The sequence below is a fragment of the Rhinoderma darwinii genome, chromosome 4 (genome assembly GCF_050947455.1).
Source record: "Rhinoderma darwinii isolate aRhiDar2 chromosome 4, aRhiDar2.hap1, whole genome shotgun sequence".
NCBI lineage: Eukaryota > Metazoa > Chordata > Amphibia > Anura > Rhinodermatidae > Rhinoderma > Rhinoderma darwinii.
In genome coordinates, this window is record NC_134690.1 from 71,647,665 (window position 1) to 71,672,716 (window position 25,052).

A 25,052-nucleotide genomic window follows, 5' to 3' on the forward strand; every position below is an offset into this window, starting at 1 on the left:
ATGAAAGAGAAAACAATAGCGAGGAAAAATGGTTAAAAAGTATTTCGGTTTCAGCAAATAAAGCTTATTCTTTGTATAATGAAAAGTTATACAGTTTTCCAATATATATATTTTTTTATCAATTCCTTATGGTTTTCAAAAACTCGACTTTCTTTCATTTAAAAGGTAGCTGCACATTTTGCATTTGAGCTAATCATTGTCTTTTGCATATGGCACTGGAGGAATTATTCTGTTTTTATTCTTCATCCAGGTACTGCAGTATACTGTTTGATTTTGCAGTCTTATGTAAATAAACCTTAAGATTTTTCTCTTTCTGCACTTGGAAGAAAAATTAAATTAAGAAAAATGTAATAAGATTACGTTTTTGGTGAGTCAACAGTTTTGTTAGCAAGGTAGCTGTAAGGTTTTTTTTTTTGTTTTTTTCTCCTCTTGGACACTGTTATCAAGTAATTTTGTAATTAATTCAAGAGCTCAACATTAAACATGGTCACTTTTTATTGGTGTTGATGTTTAGCTCTCTTTTTGCCTTTGTGTCCATTCAGCCAAAAAAGCCTTGTGAGGTCAGGTACTGATTTTGGATGAGAAGGCCTGGCTCGCAATCACATTCACATGAGCGTGACATATTTACGCACGTAAAGAACACGCGTAAATCCATCCGTGTGCGTTGCGTTTCGAATCAGTGTGCTTTGCGTGTGGCATGTCTTTTTCACGCACTTGGAAGCACTTATTTTTTTTTCAATGTAATTGATGCATGAAACACGTGCGTCCATGTGCTGTCAGTGATTTTTCACTCACCCTTTGACTTCAATGGGCATCTAGGTGCGTGAAAATGCACCAATATAGAACATGCAGTAAGTTTCACACAATGGACACTCGCTGTGTGAAAACTCACGTATGTGTGAACAGCCCCATTGAAATCAATAGGTCTGTGTGCTGTGCGTTGTTTCAACACACAGCACACGGACGAGAATCACGCTCGTCTAAATGAGCCATTTGGGTATGTTCAAACACAGAGTTTTCAGGCATATTTCAGGGTGTAAACACTTCGAAGTATGCCTTGAAAAAGCTAGCTCAACGCCTGCAAACATCTGCCCATTGAATTCAATAGGAAAAACGGCTTTTATTTAAGACGGGGAGTTTTTTTACGCCGCTGTTTTAAAAAATGGTGCGTTAAAAAACACCCTGTACAAAGAAGGAGCCTGTCACTTCTTGAGCCATTTTTGGAGCTGTTTTTCATTGTGTCAATGAAAAAACAGCTACAAAAACGGCTCCAAAAATCACCTAAAAAAAACGACAGAAAATCAGAGGCTGTTTTCCCTTGAATAAAGCTTCGTCATTTTCAGCCATTTTTGATTTGGCGTGTGAACACACCCTTACAATTCATGATAAAGGAGTTTTGGATGGGGTTGAGGTCAGGGCCCTGTGCAGACCATTCAAGTTCTTCCCCACTTAACTTCTCACACCATGTCTTTATGGACCTCATTTTGTACACTGGGTCACAGTCATGTTGGAAAAGGAAAGGTCCTTCCCCAAACTGTTACCACACAGTTGGAAAAATTCAATTGTCCAAAATGTCCTGCTATGCCGTAGCATTAACATTATCCTTCACTGGAAAAAAGGAGCCTAGCCCAAACCCTGAAAATCAGCCCCAGACCATTATCCCTCCTCCACCAAAGTTTTACAGTAGGCACTATGTAGTCCAATAGGTAACGTTGTTCTAGTTTCCACCTAACCTTAAAGAGGCTCTGTCACCAGATTTTGCAACCCCTATCTGCTATTGCAGCAGATAGGCGCTGCAATGTAGATTACAGTAACGTTTTTATTTTTAAAAAACGAGCATTTTTGGCCAAGTTATGACCATTTTTGTAGTTATGCAAATGAGGCTTGCAAAAGTCCAAGTGGGTGTGTTTAAAAGTAAAAGTCCAAGTGGGTGTGTATTATGTGCGTACATCGGGGCGTTTTTAATACTTTTACTAGCTGGGCGCTCTGATGAGAAGTAACATCCTCTTCTCTTCAGAACGCCCAGCTTCTGACAGTGCAGATCTGTGACGTCACTCACAGGTCCTGCATCGTGACGGCCACATCGGCACCAGAGGCTACAGTTGATTCTGCAGCAGCATCAGCGTTTGCAGATAAGTCGATCTTACCTGCAAACGCTGATGCTGCTGCAGAATCAACTGTAGCCTCTGGTGCCGATGTGGCCGTCACGATGCAGGACCTGTGAGTGACATCACAGATCTGCACTGTCAGAAGCTGGGCGTTCTGAAGAGAAGAGGATGTTACTTCTCTTCAGAGCGGCCAGCTAGTGAAAGTATTAAAAACGCCCCGATGTACGCACATAATACACACCCACTTGGACTTTTACTTTTAAACACACCCACTTGGACTTTTGCAAGCCTCATTTGCATAACTACAAAAATGGTCATAACTTGGCCAAAAATGCTCGTTTTTTAAAAATAAAAACGTTACTGTAATCTACATTGCAGCGCCTATCTGCTGCAATAGCAGATAGGGGTTGCAAAATCTGGTGACAGAGCCTCTTTAAATTCATCCATCACACATTCAACATCACTCCAGAGAACATGTTTCCATTGCTCCAGTGTCCGGTGGCTTCATGCTTTACACTACTCCAGCGAACGTTTGGCATTGTACATAGTAATCTTAGGCTTTTGTACAGCTACTCAACTATGGAAACCCATTTCATGAAGCTCTAGATGTACAGTTCTTGTGCTGATGTCACTTACAGAGGCAGTTGGAACTCTGTAATGAGTTATTCAACAGAGTATATGTGTTTTTTATGGGCCAATCGCTTCAGCACTTACCGGCTCCACTTTGTGAATTTGCGTGGTTTACCGCATCATGACTGAGCTGTTGTTACTCATAGAGGCTTCCACTTCACAATAATAAAAATTATAGTTCTAGCAGATAAGAAAAGGCGACATCCTATGACAGTGCCACGTTTAAAGTCACTGAGCTCTACTACAACCAATATTTGTCTATGGAGATTGCATAGCTGTGTGCTTGATTTTATGCACCTGTTTGCAATGGGTGTAGCTAAAACACCTGAACTGAATAATTCATACGTGTTTCCACATACTTTTCACCTAATAGTGTATCTATCTGTTTATCTCTATGAGTCTGTATTACATGATGTAACATAGATAACTTGCCGCTACCTGCCCTGTTAGGGCATGGGGAAATAATAGAGAGGGTCTTGATACTCTGATTGTGACATTCTTCTTTTAACCTAACCCCCTTTCCAACATTTGACGTATATGTACATCATAGTTGGGAGGGGGGAGTATGAAGCGAGCTCACAGGCTGAGCCCACTCCATACACTGTGGTTCTTAGCTGTATATTACAGCTAACAATTAGCTCTCACTGTTGGGATCGGACATAACTCAGCGGGTCATGCAATGGCACTATGCTATCAGTGCGCCGCTGGTGTCACTATAGGGCCGGGTTCCCATGGGTCATATACGCTGAGTAAATACTGTGCAGCGTATCCGACCTGGAACCCGCAGAACGCATTGTGATGCAGTTTTTCGAACGGAATGTCCGCTGCAAAATGCAGCGCTGGGGTAAAAAAAACAACATCCATACTTACCCCTCCATCTTTTCTGCGGGTAGTCCTGCCTCCCAAAATGACGTTGCAAGTCATGTGACACTGCGGCTTGTGATTGGCTCAGCGGTCACATGGGATGAGAAGTCATTCCTGGAAGCCGAACTCCAGGACGAAGGAGAGAGTTCTGGGTAAGTATGATTTATTTATTGTTTCCTGAGTTGCGATTTTTGCGGCGGAATCACTGCCATTCCTCCGCAAAAGTCGCAACACTTGGCTTTTTCTGCTGCAGGTCCTGCATCCCCATTGAATTCCATGGGGAAAACCCGTAACAGAAAAGCAGCAAAAATGCAGCATAAATTTAGATGCTGCGGATTTAAATTCCGCACCGCAGGTCAATTTATTAACATGTGATTTTCTAAATCTCATTCACTTTGCTGCTACTGTAAATGCTGCAGAATTTCCGCACGGAAATCCGTTGCGGAAATTCCGCTGCATTTATGCAATGTGGGAACCCGTCCTAAGAACATGATTTAACCCCTTAGTGACCAGCCTATTTTAGTGACCAAGCTATTTTTTTAATTTTTCCATCGTCGCATTCAAAGAGCTATAACTTTTTTATTTTTCTATCCACATAGCTGTATAACGACTTGTTTTTTGTGCGGGACAAGTTGTATTTTTTCTAATAGAACCACTTTGGGGTACATATAATTTATGGATTAACTTTAATTAACTTTTTTTGGGGGATAATAAAAAAAATACATCAGTTTCGCCACACTTTTTTGCGTCCTTAATTTATGACGTTTACCATGTGGTATAAATAACATAATAACTTTATTCAGCGGGTCGTTACGATTGCAACAATACCAAATTTAGTTTTTAGTTTTTTTATGTTTTACTACTTTTACACAGTAAAAACATAGTTTTTTCAAAATTATTTGTTTTTGTGTATCTTTATTTGAAGAGCCATAACTTTTTTATTTTTCCACCGGTGCAGCTGTATGAGGGCTTTTCTTTTGCGGGACAACTTTTAGTTTTTATTGGTACCACTTTGGAGTACATACGACTTTTTGATCACTTTTTAATCACGTTTTTTTAAGGCAGGGTGAACAGAAAAAAGCAATTCTGGCATTGTTTTTTATTTTATTTTTTATGGCTTTCGCCGAGTGGGTTAAATGTGATAGCTTTATATAGAAAAAGAAGGGGGGGAGGAAGCCTCCAGCTCACCTGACACATATGTTTTGTGTCGCTGACAGCGCACGAATCCTCGTGTCAGCACACGATATGTAGATAGCAAGGGTAACGAAAGGTTGGATCCAGCGCTAGATTGGATAAAATGGAAACTGTTTCCAAGTTTTATTCTTTCTTCTTTAACCCCTTCGCGCTCAGGTCAGTAATAGTACGTCCTGCTAAGTAGAACGTTCGCGCTCAGGTCAGTACTATTACTGACCTGAGTAAACACGGCGCCATTTAATCCCGGCGCGTGCTTGAGCTGTGATACCTGCTGTTTCCGACAGCAGGCTATCACAGCTTAGTGTGCAGGGACCGATCGCGGTGGTCCCCACCGATTAACCCCTTAGAAGCCGCGTTCAATAGCGATCGCGGCTTCTTAGGGGTTAAGCTGCCATCGCCGGCCTGCTACACGATAGCGGGCCGTGATGGCTACTATGGCAACCAGAATCCTAACAATGGACTCTGGCTACGCCATCGACGGAAGCCTAGTGGGTCCCGACAAAGTCAGGACCCACTATGCTTGCTGTCAGCGAACAGCTGACAGCTCTAATACACTGCACTACGTATGTAGTGCAGTGTATTAGAATAGCGATCAGAGCCTCCTGCCCTCATGTCCCCTAGTGGGACAAAGTAAAAAAAGTGTAAAAAAGTAAAAAAAAGTTGTGTAAAAATAAGAAAATAAAAGATTTAAAAGTAATAAAAGTAAAAGTCCCCCTTTTTCCCTTATCAGTTCTTTATTATTAATAAAAATATATAAATAAACAAATAAACTATACATAATTGGTATCGCCGCGTCCGTAACGTCCTGAACTACAAAACGATGTCGTTATTTATCCCGCGCGGTGAACGCCGTAAGAGAAAATAATAATAAACCGTACCACAATCACAATTGTTTGGTCACTTCACCTCCCAAAAAATGGAATAAAAAGAGATCAAAAAGTCGCATGTCCCTAAAAATGGTACTGATGGAAACTACAGTTCGTTACGCAAAAAATAAGTCCTCGCACGACTTTCCTGATGGAAAAATAAAAACGTTATGGCTCTTAGAATAAGGTAACACAAAAAGTAAATGATATTTTACAAAATGTATTTTATTGTGCAAACGCCATAAGACATAAAAAAAAACTATAAACATCTGGTATCGCCGTAATCGTATCGCCCTGCAGAATAAAGTGAATGTGTCATTTATAGCGCACGGTGAACGCTGTAAAAAAAATTGAATAAAAAACAATAGTAAAATTGCTGTTTTTTTAGTCCCCACGCCACCTAAAATTAGAATAAAAACTGATCAAAAAGTCGCATGCACCCCAAGAAAACTACAATGGATTCCTCAAGGTCTCTAGTTTCCAAAAAGGGGTCACTTTTGGGGGGTTTCCACTGTTTTAGCACCACAAGACCTCTTCAAACCGGACATGGTGCCTAATAAATTAAATTAAATTAATTAAATGTCACCTCTACTTTGCTCTAAATTCCTGTGAAACACCTAAAGGGTTAATAAACTTTTTAAATGCTGTTGTGAATACTTTGAGGGGTCTAGTTTCTGAAATGGGGTGTTTGATAAGGGTGTCTAATATATGGGCCCCTCAAATCAACTTCAGAACTGAGCTGGAAACTAAAAAATAAAATAAAAATGAGGCAATACTTTGCTTCTTACATTATACTGATAATGAGCCGTGCCCACCCCGAGATGACCCCAGTTTTGACCGTTTGTATAAACGGAGACCCCTATTAGACCATTTCAGTGCCCGGTTTTCCCAGCATTCACCCCCGAGAAGTGTATTTCTATAGATGAATCCCTGGTACATTTGAAAGGGAGGCTTCAATTCCGCGAGTACCTGCCGGGTAAGAGGGCAAGGTATGGCGTGAAGATGTATGAGCTGTGCGAGAGTGCATCAGGGTATACCTACAGATTTAGGATATATAAAGGGAAGGACACCAGTACTCAGCCCCCAGAATGCCCCCCCCTTACTGGGAGTTAATACAAAAATTGTGTGGGATTTGGTGCACCCACTGCTGGACCAGGGTTACCACCTCTACCTGGATAATTTTTATACCAGCGTCCCACTCTTCAACTGCCTCGCTTCCAGAAGTCCTGCGGCATGCGGCACTGCTAGAAGAAACCTTAGAGGCCTCCCTAAGACTCTGCTTGGGCAAACACTCAGAAGGGGTGAGAGCAGGGCACAATCTAGCAGCAACATATTGTGTGTCAAGTACAAGACCAGGGAGATGCCACACCAGTACCCATGTACCTGTACGAGGTACCAGTACAGAGACCCCCAAACTAGACTGCATCCTGGACTACAATAGGTACATGGGAGGGGTGGACTTGTCAGATCAAGTCCTGAAGCCTTACAGTACTTCTGGAAGCGGGGCCACAGGCATCGTACCAGGGCAACACTTTTTAGGAGAAGTTCCCCAAACTGGCAAGAAGGGAAAAAGTCAAAAGAGGTGCAGAGTCTGCTATAAGAGGGGGATAAGGAAGGACACACTATATCAATGTGACGCGTGTCCCGAAAAACCAGAGCTCTGTATGAAAGAGTGTTTTAAAATTTATCATCCATCCCTTTATTTTTAATTTACCCCAGTTTTACTCGCTCTGATCCACTTCGCACAGCTTACCCCTCCTCATCTTTCCCCTCTGAGCCCTGCTGTGTGCCCAGGCAGCTGATAACAGCCACATGTAGGGTATTGCCGTACCCGGGAGAGCCAACATTACAGTTTATGAGGTGTATATCTCCGGTGGCGCATGCTGGGCACAATATATCGGACACTGAATTGGCATATATGTATAGAAAATTGCAAATTTCACTCTGCACCAACTGCTGCACATTATCTTTTACACAATACCTGTGGGGTCAAAATGCTCACTACACCTCTAGATGAATGCCTTAAGGGGTGTAGATTTTAAAACAGGGTCACTACTTGGGGGTTTCAACTGTACTGGTACCTTAGGGGCTTCTGCGTACAAGACTTAGCACCAGAAAAGCTCCAGTAGGCCAAATGGTGGTCATTTCCTTCTGAGCCCTGCCGTGTGCCCAGGCAGCTAATAACAGCCACATGTAGGGTATTGCCGTACCCGGGAGAGCCCACATTACAGTTTATGGGGTGTATGTCTCCGGTGGCACATGCTGGGCACAATATATCGGACACTGACATGGCATATATATAGAAAATTGCAAATCTCACTCTGCACCATCTGCTGCGCATTATCTTTTACACAATACCTGTGGGGTCAAAATGCTCACTACACCTCTAGATGAATTCCTTAAGGGGTGTCGTTTTTAAAACGGGGTCACTTCTCGGGGGTTTCAACTGTACTGATACCTCAGGGGCTTCTGCACACACGACTTAGCACCAGAAAATTTCCAGTAGGCCACATGGTGGTCCTTTCCTTCTGAGCCCTCCCATGGGCCCAAACGGCAGTTTATCACCACAAATAGGGTATTGCCACACTCAGGACAAATTGGGCAACAAAATGCGGTATTTTATTCCTTGTGAAAATAAGAAATTTTGAGCCAAAACTACCTCTTATTGGAAAAAATAATTTTTTTTTTAATTCACAGCCCAATTCAAATAAATTCTGTGAAAAAACTGTGGGGTCTAAATGGTCACAACACCCATAAATAAATTCTTTGAGGGGTGTAGTTTCCAAAATGGGGTGACTTCTGGTGGGTTTCCATTGCTTTGATACCTTTGGGGCTCTGCAAATGCGACATGGCACCCGAAAACCAATCCAGCAAAATCTGGGCTCCAAAGAACACATAGCGCTCCTTTCCTTCTGAGGCCTCCCATGGGCCCAAACGGCAGTTTATCACCACAAATGGGCTATTGCCGCACTCAGGACAAATTGGGCAACAAATTGGGGTATTTTATTCCTTGTGAAAATAAGAAATTTTGAGCCAAAACTACCTCTTATTGGAAAAAATTAAATTTTTTTGAATTCACAGCCCAATTCAAATAAATTCTGTGAAAAAACTGTGGAGTCTAAATGGTCACAACACCCATAAATGAATTCCTTGAGGGGTGTAGTTTCCAAAATGGGGTCACTTCTGGTGGGTTTCCATTGCTTTGATACCTTTGGGGCTCTGCAAATGTGACATGGCACCCGAAAACCAATCCAGCAAAATCTGGGCTCCAAAGAACACATAGCGCTCCTTTCCTTCTAATACCTCCCATGGGCCCAAACAGCAGTTTATCACCACAAATGGGGTATTGCCGCACTCAGGACAAATTGGGCAACAAAATGGGGCATTTTGTTCCCTGTGAAAATAAGAAATTCTGATCAAAAATGACATCTTATTGGAAAAATTGTCATTCTTTTATTTTCACAGCCCAATTCAAATACGCGCTGTGAAAAAACTACGGGGTCAAAAGTGTAACAATAACCATAAATTAATTCCTTGAGGGGTGCAGTTTCCAAAATGGGGTCAGTTTTGGGGGATTCCTAATGTTTTGGCACCTCAACACCTCTCCAAACCTGGCATGCTGCCTAAAATATATGCTAATAAAAAAGCACCACCAAAATGCACTAGGTGCTTCTTTGCTTCTGGGGCTTGTGTTTTAGTCCACGAGCGCACTAGAGCCACATGTGGGACATTTCTAAAAACTGAAGAATCTGGACAATACATATTTAGTTGTGTTTCTCTGGTAAAACCTTCTTTGTTACAGAAAAAAAATAGAATAAAATTGAAATTCAGAAAGAAAAACGAAATTTGCAAATTTCACCTCCACTGTGCTTTAATTCCTGTGAAATGCCTGAAGGGTTAAAAAAACTTTCTAAATGCTGTTTTGAATACTTTGAGGGGTCTAGTTTTTAAAATGGGGTGCTTTATGGGGGTTTCTAATACATAGGCCCCTCAAAGCCACTTCAGAACTGAACAGGTACCTTAAAAAAAAGGCTTTTGAAATTTTCTTAAAAATATGAGAAATTGCTGTTTATGTTCTAAGCCTTGTAACGTCCAAGAAAAATAAAATAATGTTCAAAAAATGATGCCAATCTAAAGTAGACATATGGGAAATGTGAACTAGTAACTATTTTGGGTGGTATAACCGTCTGTTTTACAAGCAGATGCATTTCAATTCTGAAAAATGCTATTTTTTCTAAATTTTCTCTAAATTTTGCAATTTTTCTCAAATAAAGACTGAATATATCGACCAAATTTTACCACGAACATGAAGCCCAAAGTGTCACGAGAAAACAATCTCGGAATCGCTTGGATAGGTTTAAGCATTCCGACGTTATTACCACATAAAGTGAAATATGTCAGATTTGAAAAATGGGCTCTGAGCCTTAAGGCCCAAACTAGGCTGCGTCCTTAAGGGGTTAAAAAGGGTCCAAAGGCGTCTCGTGTTGTAACAGCCATAACTAAGGGTGCACGAGACGTCTGAAACGCGTAGGCTTCATCATCGGATTGACATTCCTTTTTGCACACCAGGACTCCAAACCTTTGGACCCTTTTTAAAGAAGAAAGAATAAAACTTGGAAACAGTTTCCATTTTATCCAATCTAGCGCTGGATCCAACCTTTCGTTACCCTTGATAGCTTTATAGTTGGGGTCGTTACGGATGTGCCAGTACCAAATATGAGTAACTTTTAAACTTTTTATTTCTTCATAATAAAGAATTTTGTAAGGGGAAAAAGTGGGTTTTTCATTTTTTTTACTTAGGGTTTTTATTTATTTATTATTAACTTTACTAAACTTTTTTTTAACTTTTTCATTACTCCCACTAGGGAACGCCACTATGCGATCGTTTGATCGCTTTTATAATACACTGAAATACTTCTGTATTGCAGTGTATTATTGCCTGTCAGAGAGGCAGACCTGGGGTCCTTTGTTAGGCCCCAGGCTGCCATAGAAGCCATAGGCACCCTGCGATCGCATCACAGGGTGCCGGTGTGGTGAGAGAGGAAGTCCCGTCCCTCAAAAACCGCTTAGATGCGGCGCTCGCTATTTAACGCCGCATGTAAGGGGTTAAACGGGTGGATTTCGATCCGCCCGCTCCAGCAACACTGCTCCAAGCCCTCAGTTACGGCAGGGAGCTTTTACTGCTCCCAGAGGCGCTGCTTTCTTCTGATGCAGCGCTGTGAAAAGGCATGTGCATTAGAATAATGCCCATTAGTGGCCGCCATGAAAAGGCATATTGGCGGTCACAAACTGGTTAAACTCACAGACATCCTTCTCTGTTTTCCTTGAACATTTGGCCACACCTTGCTGCTAGTGTTGTGTTGACTAACTCTTTCTATGCTAAATTGCCGTTCAGCTGTTCCATCCATTGACTGATTCTATAATATAGTCATTCAGGTGTGCTACTTAAACCAACCTGGGATTTCACTCATTGCCTGAGAATAAAGGTGCATTTTGATGAGACATTTTTGGCTGTGCAATAAAAAACGCATTGCAAACCGCTGTAATTTGCACTAAAACTGCTTGTGTTTTTTGCTGCAATTTTATATGCATTTTCTACCATGCAGCCAAAAACATCTAAACTTTATCCACCCAAAGTGTTGTTTCTACAGCTCCTATGTCAGTTTCTGACTACCTCAAGCCGTCTGTTACCTGTGGTCAGTGGTGGATTAAGTAGACCATGGGCCCTGGGCTGTTACCCAAACTTGGGCCCCCCTTCCTCACCGCCGCCCTGCCGCGCCGTAACTATTTTTAACACTACCTTTTTTGGCAAGCATTAACAGTGTTACGATTTCCCTTGTCACAGCGCGGTGTCCCTACATACTGACTGTATCACACTGTGCAGGGACACAACCTCCTGACAAGGGGAATTGTCTATCAGTCCTGGATTGGAGAAAGACTTTTTGTGAAATACAAGGATTTCCTATAATAAACATGTCAGGAGAGGTGACAGATTCTCTATAAATCTAGTGACTCACAGGTGACGACACCTTAGATTCTAGTCATTTTTTTCCTCTTTTCTTCTCCATCCAGTCCAGCGCTCATGACGACTTCTCCCGGCCATGACTCATTTCTGCAGAATTTGCCACTCAGACGTCTCCTCACTTTTCCAACATTTCCACACCTATAAACGAAAATAAAGTTATCATGGTGCCACATACTGTACCCCTAAATATAATAGCATCATACACTGCGCGCCTGAATCTAATAATACCACACACTGTAAAACACCACATACACACAGCCCCCTGTACATAGTGCCACACACAGCCCCTGTAGATATTACACACCCCCATAGATATCGCCATACACAGTCCCCTCTATATATCACACATCCCCCCGTAGGGAGCGTTACACACAGCCCCCTATAGATAGTGCCATACAGCCCCCCTGTAGAGAGCGCCACACAGCCCTCCCCCTCTTGTAAATAGCACCAAAAAGCCCCCCCTATAAAGAGCGCCACACACATACCACTGTGGATAGCATTACACAGCCCCCCCCTTGTATATAGTGCCACACAGCCCTCCCCCTTTGTATAGAGTGCCACACAGCGCTCCCCCTTGTATATAGTGCCACACAGCACTCCCCCTTGTATATAGTGCCACACAGCGCTCCCCCTTGTATATAGTGCCACACAGCGCTCCCCCTTGTATATAGTGCCACAAGGTTATGTACACATTTAAAACCTTATATTATATATATATATATATATATATATATATATATATATATATATATATATACATATATATATTAGTATGTGTGTGTATCAGTGTGATTGATTGATTTTATTAAAAAAATATTTTCACTTTTTGAGATACAGCTGCTTTGTATCCTGTATCCGTCAGGTCAGCAGGACTGACAGGATCAGTGACACGCAGGATCCACCTCAAATCTATCACATCTAAGATTATAATTTAGTGCAGGGCCCGTTTCACTGATCCCGTCAGTCCTGCTGACCTGACGGATACAGGATACAAAGCAGCTGTATCTCAAAAAGTGAAAATATTTTTTTAATAAAACGTAATTACAAAGTTGCACCAAACACACATTTTTATTAAAAATAAATAAAAACGACGTGATTTTTGCGACGTTTTTTCCGTAGACAATGCAGGTTTCGTTTTTATACACACCTTTTTTGCTATTTTAGAATTTTTATTCATAAAGTTTGAAAATAATAGTAAAAAAATAAGCTTTTTTACGTTTCAGCTATTTTTTTGGGTAATAACATAGTTTTACCCTAAAATAGACCTTTTATTTGTAATCGTCATTGTTTACCGTAAATTCAAATATATTGCATGTCTATATTAGGGTAATTGGGTCAGCGCTAGCGTTTACGACAATGACTGGCGGGAGGGGGAACTTTTATTTGGGGTGGGTATTTTATGTGTATTTATTATTGAATTTTTTTTTGCACTTTACTTTACTATTTTTTTATTACTATGGTCTGTCCCTCAAAGGTCAAAAAAGACCTTTGGGGAACTTTATATATTTTTTTTCTTTCTTTTACACCATGTTTTTCCACTGTAACTGGGGCTGCACAGCAGCCCCAGTTACAGGGGAAATCAGCCCTCTCATAGTGATGATTGTCACTAATAGGGCTGTGCTGGGTCTAGTAAGACCCAGCAGCAGTCTGTCACTAACGGCACCCGGCAATCATGTGACCAGTCACATGATCACCGGGAGGAATAGAGACAGCGCCGCTGCTGCTGTCTCTATTCCTTTACACAGCGTTCATTGAGCGCTGTGTAAAAGAGATCAGAGAAGATAGAAGCAGCGAAAGCTGCTTCTATCCTCTCCTCAGGGTCCCCGGCAGTCACTGACAGCCGGAGACCCGACATTCAGCTGCCCGATCGCGCGGGCAGCAAGTTAAAACCCGAGCCGTAGAAAGTCTATGGCTCGGGTTTTAAGGACCCGTCCCTGACCGCTGGCCGTAAAAATACAGCCAGCGGTCGGGAACCAGTTGGGCAGGAGGATAAGCCAACTAACCTCAGCGCTGGTGACCGCCCGCCCGACTCTTCTCTTCCAGCTTTGGAGTAACAGAACAGCCGTCCGTCGCTGTTCTGTTACTCAATGGCGGCGCCCGCACTCTCAGGGAGGCGTGTCCTACCCCTATCCCGGCCAATTCCCTGCTCCTCCCCATCTTCTGCAGTTAGCAGCGCTAGCGCGCTGAATAGGTTAATAGAACGATGTGCGGTTCGGGCTGCCATGGGCCCCCTGGGAGCCTCGGGCCCCGGGCGGCCGCCTGAACCGCCCATATGATAATCCGCCACTGCCTGTGGTACTCCTCTTCCTGTGTCCAGGTTCTAGCTCATTTCTACTCTCCTGTCTAAGCCTGCTCATCTGTCATTGCTGCATCCGTCTGCCAGTGCCAAACTGTTTGCAGCCGCAAAGTTCCACATCTTCACCGTGGGGTGTGGGGGTCTGATTAATTTAGGGGGTTTAATCTGGGGTCTAAATAATTTACAGGGTCTGATCTGAAGTCCATAAAGCAGACCCCTTTAATTAAACAGATCCCAGAGCAGACCCTGTAAATTTTTCTGACCCCAGATCAGACCCCCTAAATTAATCAGACCCCAGATCAGACCCTTAAATCAATTAGACGACCTAACAGAGCCCTACATTAATTAGACCCAGATCAGAGAGGAAAAAAATTCAGATCTCCAGATCAGACACTTATACTCACAACTCCGGCTCCTGCTCTCCGCTCTTGTGCTCCCGGTGCCGGTCGTCACACACTGTGTGTGGTTGCAGAGTCAGAGCAATGGCTCCAAGAGCTGAAGAGGAGCCAGGGAGTGAGGAAGTAAATATAATTGGAATCGGCCGCTATCTATTGGAGCAATCAAAAGGTGCAGTGATCTAGGGGGAGCTATTGATCTACTAAAGAAACATGCATAAGCTGATCCTGAATGTACATGAAGAATGTTAATAAGAAAGTCAACAACTGATCCCAATAACTTTTCTATTGTCAGCTATACTATGGAACTATAGGCTACGTATAGTGCCTCTTTACACGGAAATATTCCCCTCTAAAAGCAATGCAACTAGACAATGCCCCTTGGGGAGAACACCTTTATACAATAGAATCCAATAGAACATGAAACAATTTTTCTTCTTGCGGATTCCTACAGAAATTGATAGAAAAATACTCTGTATACCAGATATGAAATTAGGAGAAATTAGGAAAATGGCATATGGAGGTACAATAAAGTAGATGATAGATAGATAGATAGATAGATAGATAGATAGATAGATAGATAGATAGATAGATAGATAGATAGATAGATAGATAGATAGATAGATAGATAGATAGATAGATAGATAGATAGATAGATGATAGATAGATAGATAGATAAAGTTGGTATGTAGATAAAGTTGGTAGATAGATAGATAGATAGATAGATAGATAGATAGATAGATAGATAGATAGATAGATAGATAGATAGATAGATAGATAGATAGATAGATAGATAGATAGATAGAAAAACAAATGGATCCAGCCGCACCGGTATGCTGTGGGTGCAAGCCAACGGGATAAGACCACAATCCCAATGGTATATAAGACAAAAAATAGGCAGCACTCCGTTCAGGTAGAGGTGAAAAAAGAGGGTACTTTTATTGTCCCATAAACAGTGGCAACGTTTCAGATCCTTCCACTGGAGCCTTTCTCAAGCCCAGAAAGGCTCCAGTGGAAGGAGCTGAAACATTGCCACTGTTTATGGGACAATAAAAGTACCCTCTTTTTTCACCTCTACCTGAACGGAGTGCTGCCTATTTTTTGTCATAGATAGATAGATAGATAGATAGATAGATAGATAGATAGATAGATAGATAGATAGATAGATAGATAGATAGATAGATAGATAGATAGATAGATAGATAGATAGATAGTTGGTAGACAGAGTAATCATAGTTATTCAGAATTGATTATTATTAGAACATAAGAATCATTGTGACCTTTCTTAGCAGTGATACAATAGGTGCAGCAGTCTTGCACTAAGCACAACACGCACACTTCATGCTGAATTAAGCAGGAATGTCACCTTGGGTTGTTTTGTTTTTTTCCTCTTTTTGTATTAGTTGATAGCTAGGCAATTTTCTCTGACAAGCTGGTAATAGGTAGAGAGCTGCAGGAAAGCAGGAGGGGATGAATGGAGGGAGGGAGGAAAGGAGGAGAGACTGTGTACACTGGGTCAAAGAGAAAGGCATTTAAATAACGGAGACTGTAGGCCGTATATATCACTGCAAAGTGTTTAGATCTTGGATCTCAGTCCCGCTGTGGGTATCACTCTAGAAATTAGATAATGGCAGGTATTAAGGTGAAAGGATGTGGTTTAGACAGACACATTTCATTTTATGCTACAGTATATATAGTATGTGTATACTACTTGGATCAGTATTACTACTATATACAGTTAGGTCCAGAATTATTTGGACGGTGACAAGTTTTGGTATTTTAGCTGTTTACCAAAACATATTGAATATACAGTTATATAATCAATATTGTCTTAAAGTGCAGACTCTCATCTTTAATTTGAGGGTATTCACATCCTAATTTGAGGAAGGGTTTAGGAATTACAGCTCTTTAATATGCAGCTGCCTCTTTTTCAAGGGACGAAAGGTAATTGGACAATTATCTGAAAAGCTATTTAATGGGCTACATGGGCTATTCCCTCGTTATTCCATCATCAATTAAGCAGGTAAAAGGTCTGGAGTTGATTCCAGGTGTGGCATTTGCATTTGGAAGCTGTTGCTGTGAACCCACAATATGAGGTCAAAGAAGTTCTCAATGCAAGTGAAATAGACCATCGTTAGGCTGAAAAAAAAGAAGAAATCCATCAGAGAGATAGCACAAATGTTAGGAGTGGCTAAGTCAACAGTTTGGTACATTCTTAAAAAAAAAGAGCGCACTGGTGATCTCGCGAACTCCAAAAGGCCTGGACGTCCACAGAAGACAACAGTGGTCGATGATCACAGAAACCTTTCCATGGTGAAGAAAAACCCCTTCACAACATCTACCCAAGTGAAGAACACTCTCCTGGAAGTAGGTGTATCAGTATCTAAGTCTACCATAAAGAGAAGACTTCATGAGAGGAAATAGAGGGTTCACCACAAGTTGCAAACCATTAATCAGCCTCAAAAATAGAAAGACCAGATTAGACTTTGCCAAACAAGATCTAAAGAATCCGCCAAGTTCTGTAAAGGCATGAAACTAAGATCAACCTGTACCAGAATGATGGGAGGAAGAAAGTATGGAGAAGGCTTGGAATGGCTCATGATCCAAAGCCACCACATCCTCTGTAAAACATGGTGGAGGCAGTGTGATGGCATGGGCATGCATGGCTGCCAAAGGCACTGGGTCACTAGTGTTTATTGATGATGCAAATATTCAGGGATTTACTTTCTGCTCAGATTCAACCAAATGCAGCAAGGTTGATTGAATGTCGCTTCATATAACAGATGGACAATGACCCAAAACATACTGCGAAAGCAACAAAGGAGTTTTTTTAAGGAAAAGAAGTGGAATATTCTGCAATGGCCAAGTCAATCACCAGATCGCAACCCGTTCGAGCTGCATTTCACTTGCTTAAGACAAAACTTAAGGCAGAAAAACCCACAAACAAGCAACACCTGAAGACGCTGCAGTAAAGGCCGGGCAAAGCATCACAAAGGAGAAAACCCAGAGTTTGGTGATGTCCATGGGTTCCAGACTTCAGGCAGTCATTGCCTGCAAAGGATTCCCTACAAAGTTATTACAATTATATAACAATTAAAATTACTTTTAAGCCCCTGAAATGAGGCGGCTGTGTAGAAAAATGGTTGCAATTTCTAAATGTTTCACAGGATATTTTTGTTCAACCCCTTGAATTAAACCTGAAAGTCTACACTTCAATGACATCTCAGTTGTTTCATTTCAAATCCAATGTGGTGGCATGCGGAGCCCGAATCATGAAGATTGCATCACTGTCCAAATAATAAATAAATCTGGAACTGTATATATATATATATATATATATATATATATATATGTATATAATCTTTCAGAAGGTTCTATACAATAGTAAGGGGATTCATACCTAGTTGTACCAGTTCTTCCCACCACACTGCCCCCAAACAACAACACATATACACCACTTGCTTAGACGGATACAGAAAATCTATGTACTACATTGTCGGCCATTCATTTGTATGGCTAGATATGGGCATGTCCATATCCTGTGTGAATATTATTTCATATATGTAATTTCAATTTTTTTCCGCCGCACTTCTGATATTGTCCCTAATTTTATTAAGAAAGAGCACTGCCCAGTAATATGACATATGCTCTTAAAATATATTCAGTTTTGAACATTTTCCAACGCAGATACCATAAATGTAGCTTAAAAGGACCGTTGCATGATATTTTTAGGTGCAAAGCTGTTTGATAAAGCAGAAATAATTGAATGTATTATATGGAGAAAGCAGAACTATGCAATTTTTAGATGTAAAGCCCTGAAACATTTTAGTAAATAGCAAAGTTATTGCGCTTAGCAAAAGAAAAAAGTTATGGACTTTCTATATTGTCAGCTTCATACTTAACCCATCCTGATAATGTTAAGTCTTAAAGCTCCCCCTAGGTGGATTGCAGGTCCCCCGGAGAGAAATGCTCGGAGAGAAAAGGATCGCTCGTCATTTCAATTTCAAATTTCAACTCCTTGATGGAGCTGTCTGACTTGCAGCTATTGTAAGGAGCTGAGAGCGTGAGCAGGAACGGGGTTAAGGATTTTGTATGCATGACAGACTTACAGTATAGAAGTGTCAGGATCACTACAGCAGGTAGAATAATAAGAGCTCTGAATACAACACACGTGTTTATCTTCCCATCCTGCCAATGTATATCTCTGCATTTGAATTATGGATTGCTACATATGCCTTTCAGTGAGTGGGACTGTAATTTATCATTGTGGTGGAATGGTATAATATAATATCAGCCTTTATCTTTTTGTCGCTGCTGTTGGTTGTGTCTTTGGTGAATGGACCAGAGGTAATTCAATAGGGTCCTATAAGCTTGGGAATCCTATGTAATGAGGTGAATGCATGTACCACTTTTAAACTTAAAGGTCTCAAGTATCCACTGTACAAGCAGTATAGAAATTTAAAAACTAGGTCTGAACATTGCCTTACTCAAATAGGAAGTTTTCATAGCAGTAGTAATTAAACCACATGCCCACTCTTAAAGACGATGGAATAGATTTTCTAGGTTTGAGATTCACTGCGAATCAGAGGGATTTTTAAGTATCAGTGGAGAATCGAGAATCGGTAGAGCTAAAAATTCACTTATCTATAGAGATGGTATAATTTCAGAAGAAACATAAAAATGAATTATACTTGAATATTACACATAGAGAAAAATGTTACGTTTTACATGCGTTCAATCAGGTTTTTGTAGAATGTAAGTTCTTGGGTCCAGAACTTTAAATGGACTGATATAACTGTAGATTTATTCTCTCTATTTTCCTACTATTGAAGCATGAACATTATTGTTGGCATCCCTATTTGTGTTGTATATCTATTTTTGCCAACTATGAGCAAGCTGCACTGCTGAAGGAAACTTTTGTTTCTTTTATCCTAGAAAATTCTTTTTTTTTTTATATTCTGAGACTGGATTTAATGCAATCTTGTTAACCTCTCCTTTGTGAACTACATTAAATGAAGAACATTTTCCATTCAAAATTCTTGACTGTTGTCTGTTCTGACCTCGTCATCCAGGGACGACTCACAATCTTTCTTCATATGTCAAAGGAGGTTATAACATTGCTGGTTATTTTTTTCATTGCTTATTAGGGACAATTTTGGTAGCTGTACCTGTAGTACTATAAAACCCTAGATAACACATCACATTTTTACAATGAGTTTTTGCCAATCACAAAATCTACTGTGCTACATCTCCACTGGATGTTCCTTTTTAGGTTGAGATATGTAGTGAAATAGGCTTCTGTATTATAGAATATGCCAGTATTAAATACTATTTGCTGCAAAGTTGGTAACACACTATGAGGACTTCAGTTGACTGGTTGTTGTAACGTCTATGGCCGGGGGCCGTCGTTCAGACTTACTGTCACGGAGCGGGTTAGTGGACCCACTAGGCCGTACCGCCGCAGTGGGGAGGCAGCTGGTCAAACAACAGGACACCCCAGAAATACAATGTCCCGCACAAGGGTACCTGAATAGTCCAGATGGTGGCCGCAGCTCTGGCACAGATGACACAGGACGTGGCGGATTCCTCCAGACGTGGCAGATGACACAGGACGTGGCGGATTCCTCCGAAAGTGGCAGATGATACAGGACGTGGCAGATTCCTCTGGACATGGCAGATGACACAGGACGTGGCACGACTTGATACTAGGGAAAAGCACGGGAAACAGGAACGGGGAACAAGGTGCGGGTAACAACAGGAACGGGAAACACTAAGGGACCATTTGCAAGACTGACTGGGAAAACTAACAACGCTCAGGCATCGAACTATGGGGCTGGACCACTCTTAAAGCCCAGGGTACTCACGGGTCAAAGATCGTTCAAGCTGTCCGGTGCGCGCGCTGCCCCTTTAAGAGCGGGGACGAGCGTGCGCTCGCACCCTGCGGGCTCCGGCGGAGGTGAGTGGATGCAAGCGCTGGCATCTCCTGAGGAGGAGGCTGGGGCCAGCGCTTGCCGACTCGTGGCTGCGGCTGTCAGCGGGAGGCTGGAGCTGACAGCCCGCAGCCACGGACATTACAGTATCCCCCCTCTTACGCCCCCTCTTGGGACCGAAGCGAGAGAGAAACTTCTTTAGAAGAGTAGGGGCATTGAGGTTCTCCGCTGGCTCCCAGGACCTCTCTTCGGGACCAAACCCACTCCAATCCACCAAATACAATGTCTTTCCTCTCACTCTCTTGGTGTCCAAGATCTCCTTTACCTCAAAGATGTCTGAGGAGCCGCTGGGAGCAACCGCAGGGCTGGGAGTCTTGGAATAGTGGTTTAGGATCACAGGCTTCAGGAGGGAGACGTGGAAGGAGTTGGGAATCCTGAGGGTGGGAGGCAGCCGAAGCTTGTAGGTGACAGGGTTGATCTGCTGCAGGACCTCGAATGGTCCAAGGAACCTGGGAGCGAACTTGTATGAGGGCACCTTCAAGCGAATGTTCCGAGAGGACAGCCAGACTTTAGTCCCCGGAAGATACTGAGGCGGCGCTCTTCTCTTAGTATCTGCCTTTCGCTTCATGCGATCTACTGCCAGCAAAATAGAGGACCGGGTCTGTTGCCAGATTTGCAGGAAGTCCCCATATGCAGAGTCAGCAGCGGGAACCTGAGATGAAGTCGACACAGGAAGAGAGACTCTGGGATGTTGACTGTACACGATGTGAAACGGAGTGGAAGTGGTGGACTCACTTGTGTGGTTGTTGTAAGAAAATTCGGCCCATGGTAGAAGCTGTACCCAGTTATCGTGCTGTGAAGAGATGAAGTGGCGGAGATAATTTTCCATGATCTGGTTGATCCTCTCAACTTGCCCATTGGACTGGGGGTGATAGGCAGAGGAAAAGTCCAATCTCACATCCAGGAGTTTACAGAGGGCTCTCCAGAACTTAGAGGTAAACTGAACCCCCCGGTCGGACACAATGTGAAGAGGAAAGCCATGTAAGCGGAAGATGTGCTGAATGAAGAGATTTGCCAGACGAGGAGCAGAAGGTAGGCCGGTCAGCGGGATAAAATGAGCCATCTTAGAGAACCGGTCCACCACCACCCAGACAGTGTTACATCCTGCTGAGGGGGGAAGGTCTGTGACGAAGTCCATCGCAATGTGCTGCCAGGGGGCATTGGGTACAGGCAGAGGTTGAAGCAGGCCGGCAGGCTTGGAGTGAGTCACTTTGTTAGAGGCACACACCGTGCAAGAAAAGACAAAGTCCAGAACATCCTTAGGTAGTGTGGACCACCAAAAGTGACGAGCAATCAGGTCTCGGGTTTTACGGACACCGGTGTGCCCAGCAAGTTTGGAACTATGTCCAACTATGTCCCCAGCGGAGAATTCTTCTCCTGTCCGCCAACCGAACAAAAGTCCTCCCAGGAGGGATGTCTCTAACCTGCAGAGGATTAGCAGTGACGATGCAGGACGGGTCTATGATGGTCTGGAGGGACTCCACCGTGTCTTCCGTCTCAAACGATCTGGACAGGGCATTGGCCCTCACATTCTTGTCCGTGGGACGGTAGTGGAGCGCAAACAGAAAACGGGTGAAGAACAGCGACCACCTGGCTTGACGAGGATTAAGTCTTTGAGCGGACTGAAGGTAAGTGAGGTTCTTGTGGTCGGTGAAGATCAGGATGGGGTGAGCAGCGCCCTCCAGAAGATGTCTCCACTCCTCCAGAGCCAATTTGATGGCCAGCAGCTCCCAATCTCCAATGGAGTAAAAGAAAACAGTCTAGAGTAGTAGCCACATACTACTGCCTTTCCTTTGGAGCTCCTCTGAAACAGAAGTGCACCTGCACCGACAGAGGAAGCGTCCACTTCCAGTGAGAACTGCCGAGATACGTCAGGATGATGGAGGATCGAGGCTGAAGTGAAGGCACTCTTCAGGCTATTAAATGCAGACTCTGCCTCTGGAGTCCACACTTAGGCGTTCACACCCTTCTTGGTAAGGGTCGAGATGGGAGACGTCAGAGAAGAGAAGTTAGGAATAAACTGCCGGTAGAAATTAGCGAATCCCAGGAACCGCTGTATGGCCCTTAAGCCTTGGGGACGTGGCTACTCCAGGACAGCCTTCACTTTCTCAGGATCCATCTTGAGGCCTTGATCCGAGATGATGTAGCCCAGGAAGGGCAGAGAACTCTTCTCAAAGACGCACTTCTCCAGCTTGGCGTATAAATGATTCTCCCTCAATCGTAGTAGAACCTGACGAACATGCCTCCAATGAGTTGTCTGATCTGGGGAGAAAATCAAAATATCATCGAGATAAACAACAACACAGACATAGAGTAGATCTCGGAAAATGTCGTTAACGAACTCCTGAAACACTGCTGGAGCGTTACACAGTCCGAAGGGCATCACCAGGTATTCGTAGTGCCCATCCCGGGTGTTAAATGCCGTCTTCCATTCGTCACCCCGGCGAATCCGGACTAGATTGTAAGCCCCACGCAGGTCTAGCTTAGAAAAAATTTTGGCCCCTCGTATGCGATCAAATAGCTCAGAGATGAGTGGCAACGGGTATTTGTTATTGACTGTGATCAGGTTGAGGCCCCTGTAGTCAATGCAGGGACAAAGGGATCCACCCTTCTTTTTAACGAAGAAGAATCCTGCCCCGGCCGGGGAGGAAGATTTTCGTATAAAACCCCTCTCCAGATTCTCCTTGATATAGGCCGACATGGATAGAGACTCAGGCAAGAAGAGAGGATATACCCATCCACGGGGAAGAGAGGCATTAGAAACCAGTTCAATGGGGCAGTCATAGGTGCGATGTGGAGGCAGCGTCTCAGCCTCCTTTTTGCTGAAAACATCTGCATACTGAGCAAAATGGGGAGGCAGTCCAGACAGCGACTGAGGCAGAGAAGGCTTGACAGGATGGATCTGCAACAGACAACGACCATGGCACTTGGAGCCCCATTGGAGAACCTCTCCAGAATTCCAGTCCAGGACTGGCGCATGTAGTCGAAGCCAAGGCAGGCCCAGCAGAACAGGATTGATGGCCTTGGGCAAAACAAGGAACAAAATAAATTCAGAATGAAGTACTCCAACCTGGAGCTTCAACGGCTTGGTTTTAGAGATAACGGGATCAGGCAGAGGCAGTCCATTAACTGAGGCAACAGCCAAAGATGTCTCCAGGGGAACTGTGGGCAGCTGAAGATGATCCACAAGCTCTTTCTGGATGAAATTTGCAGCAGAGCCAGAGTCAAGATAGGCAGAGACTTGATGCGTCCTGTCGCCGGATACTAGGGTCACAGGAATAGTAGATTTGGAAGCAAATCCTCTGTTAGATTCTGTTCCACCTAGTGTTGTCTCTCCAACCAATCCTAGGCAATGGGGTCTCTCCGGCCTCTGGGGGCACAGACGCACAATATGGCCTCCATGGCCGCAATACAAACAAAGACCAGAAGTGCGTCTGCGTTGTTTCTCCTGGGTAGACAATTTAACATAATTACTCTGCATCGGGTACTCTGGTGGGACGACTGAGGAGGATTGCGGGACAGCAGAATCCAGCCTGGGAAGTTCTCTCCCCCGGAGAACCTCTTGGGAACGTTCCCGGATCCTCATGTCGACACGGGAGGCGAGTAGGATAAGATCGTCCAGGGTAGATGGCAGATCGCGAGCAGCCAGCTCGTCCTTGATCCCTGAAGACAGTCCCTGCCAGAATGTAGCCACCAAAGCCTCGTTGTTCCAGGTCAATTCAGCAGCCAGGATACGGAACTGAATGGCATACTCGCCCACAGAGAGGTCTCCCTGGTGTAGGGTCAGCAAGGATGCAGCAGCCGAAGAAACTCTCCCAGGTTCCTCAAAGATCGAGCGGAAGGTCTGTAAGAAGCACTGCAAGTCCCGGGTCTCTGGTCCCTGATGTTCCCACAGAGGATTTGCCCATGCCATGGCTTTGCCGGTAAGGAGAGAGATGATAAAGGCGATCCTGACGTCATCCGAACAGAAGGACATGGCATGTAGTCTGAAATGGATCAGGCACTGATTCAAAAATCCCCTGCAGGACCTCGGATCTCCGTCATAGCGTGGAGGTAGCGGCAAGAAACACAGGGGGTTGGTACCGGTACAGACAGGAAGTGTAGCAGGCGGAACTGCAGGAACGGGTGCGGTGATGACTGTGGACGGAGCAAGCAGCCAATGGGCTATGGCTTTCACCGACAGGAGGAGCTGGTCTTGTCGTGACTGGAGATCCTCCATCTCAGCCAGCATGGCTTGTGTAGTCAACGTCTCAGGTTGACCAGCGGGGTCCATGGCCTGAGCGTACTGTCACGGAGCGGGTTAGTGGACCCACTAGGCCGTACCGCCGCAGTGGGGAGGCAGCTGGTCAAACAACAGGACACCCCAGAAATACAATGTCCCGCACAAGGGTACCTGAATAGTCTAGATGGTGGCCGCAGCTCTGGCACAGATGACACAGGACGTGGCGGATTCCTCCAGACGTGGCAGATGACACAGGACGTGGCAGATTCCTCTGGACGTGGCAGATGACACAGGACGTGGCACGACTTGATACTAGGGCAAAGCACGGGAAACAGGAACGGGGAACAAGGTGCGGGTAACAACAGGAATGGGAATCACTAAGGGACCATTTGCAAGACAGACTGGGAAAACTAACAACGCTCAGGCATCAAACTAGGGGGCTGGACCCCTCTTATAGCCCAG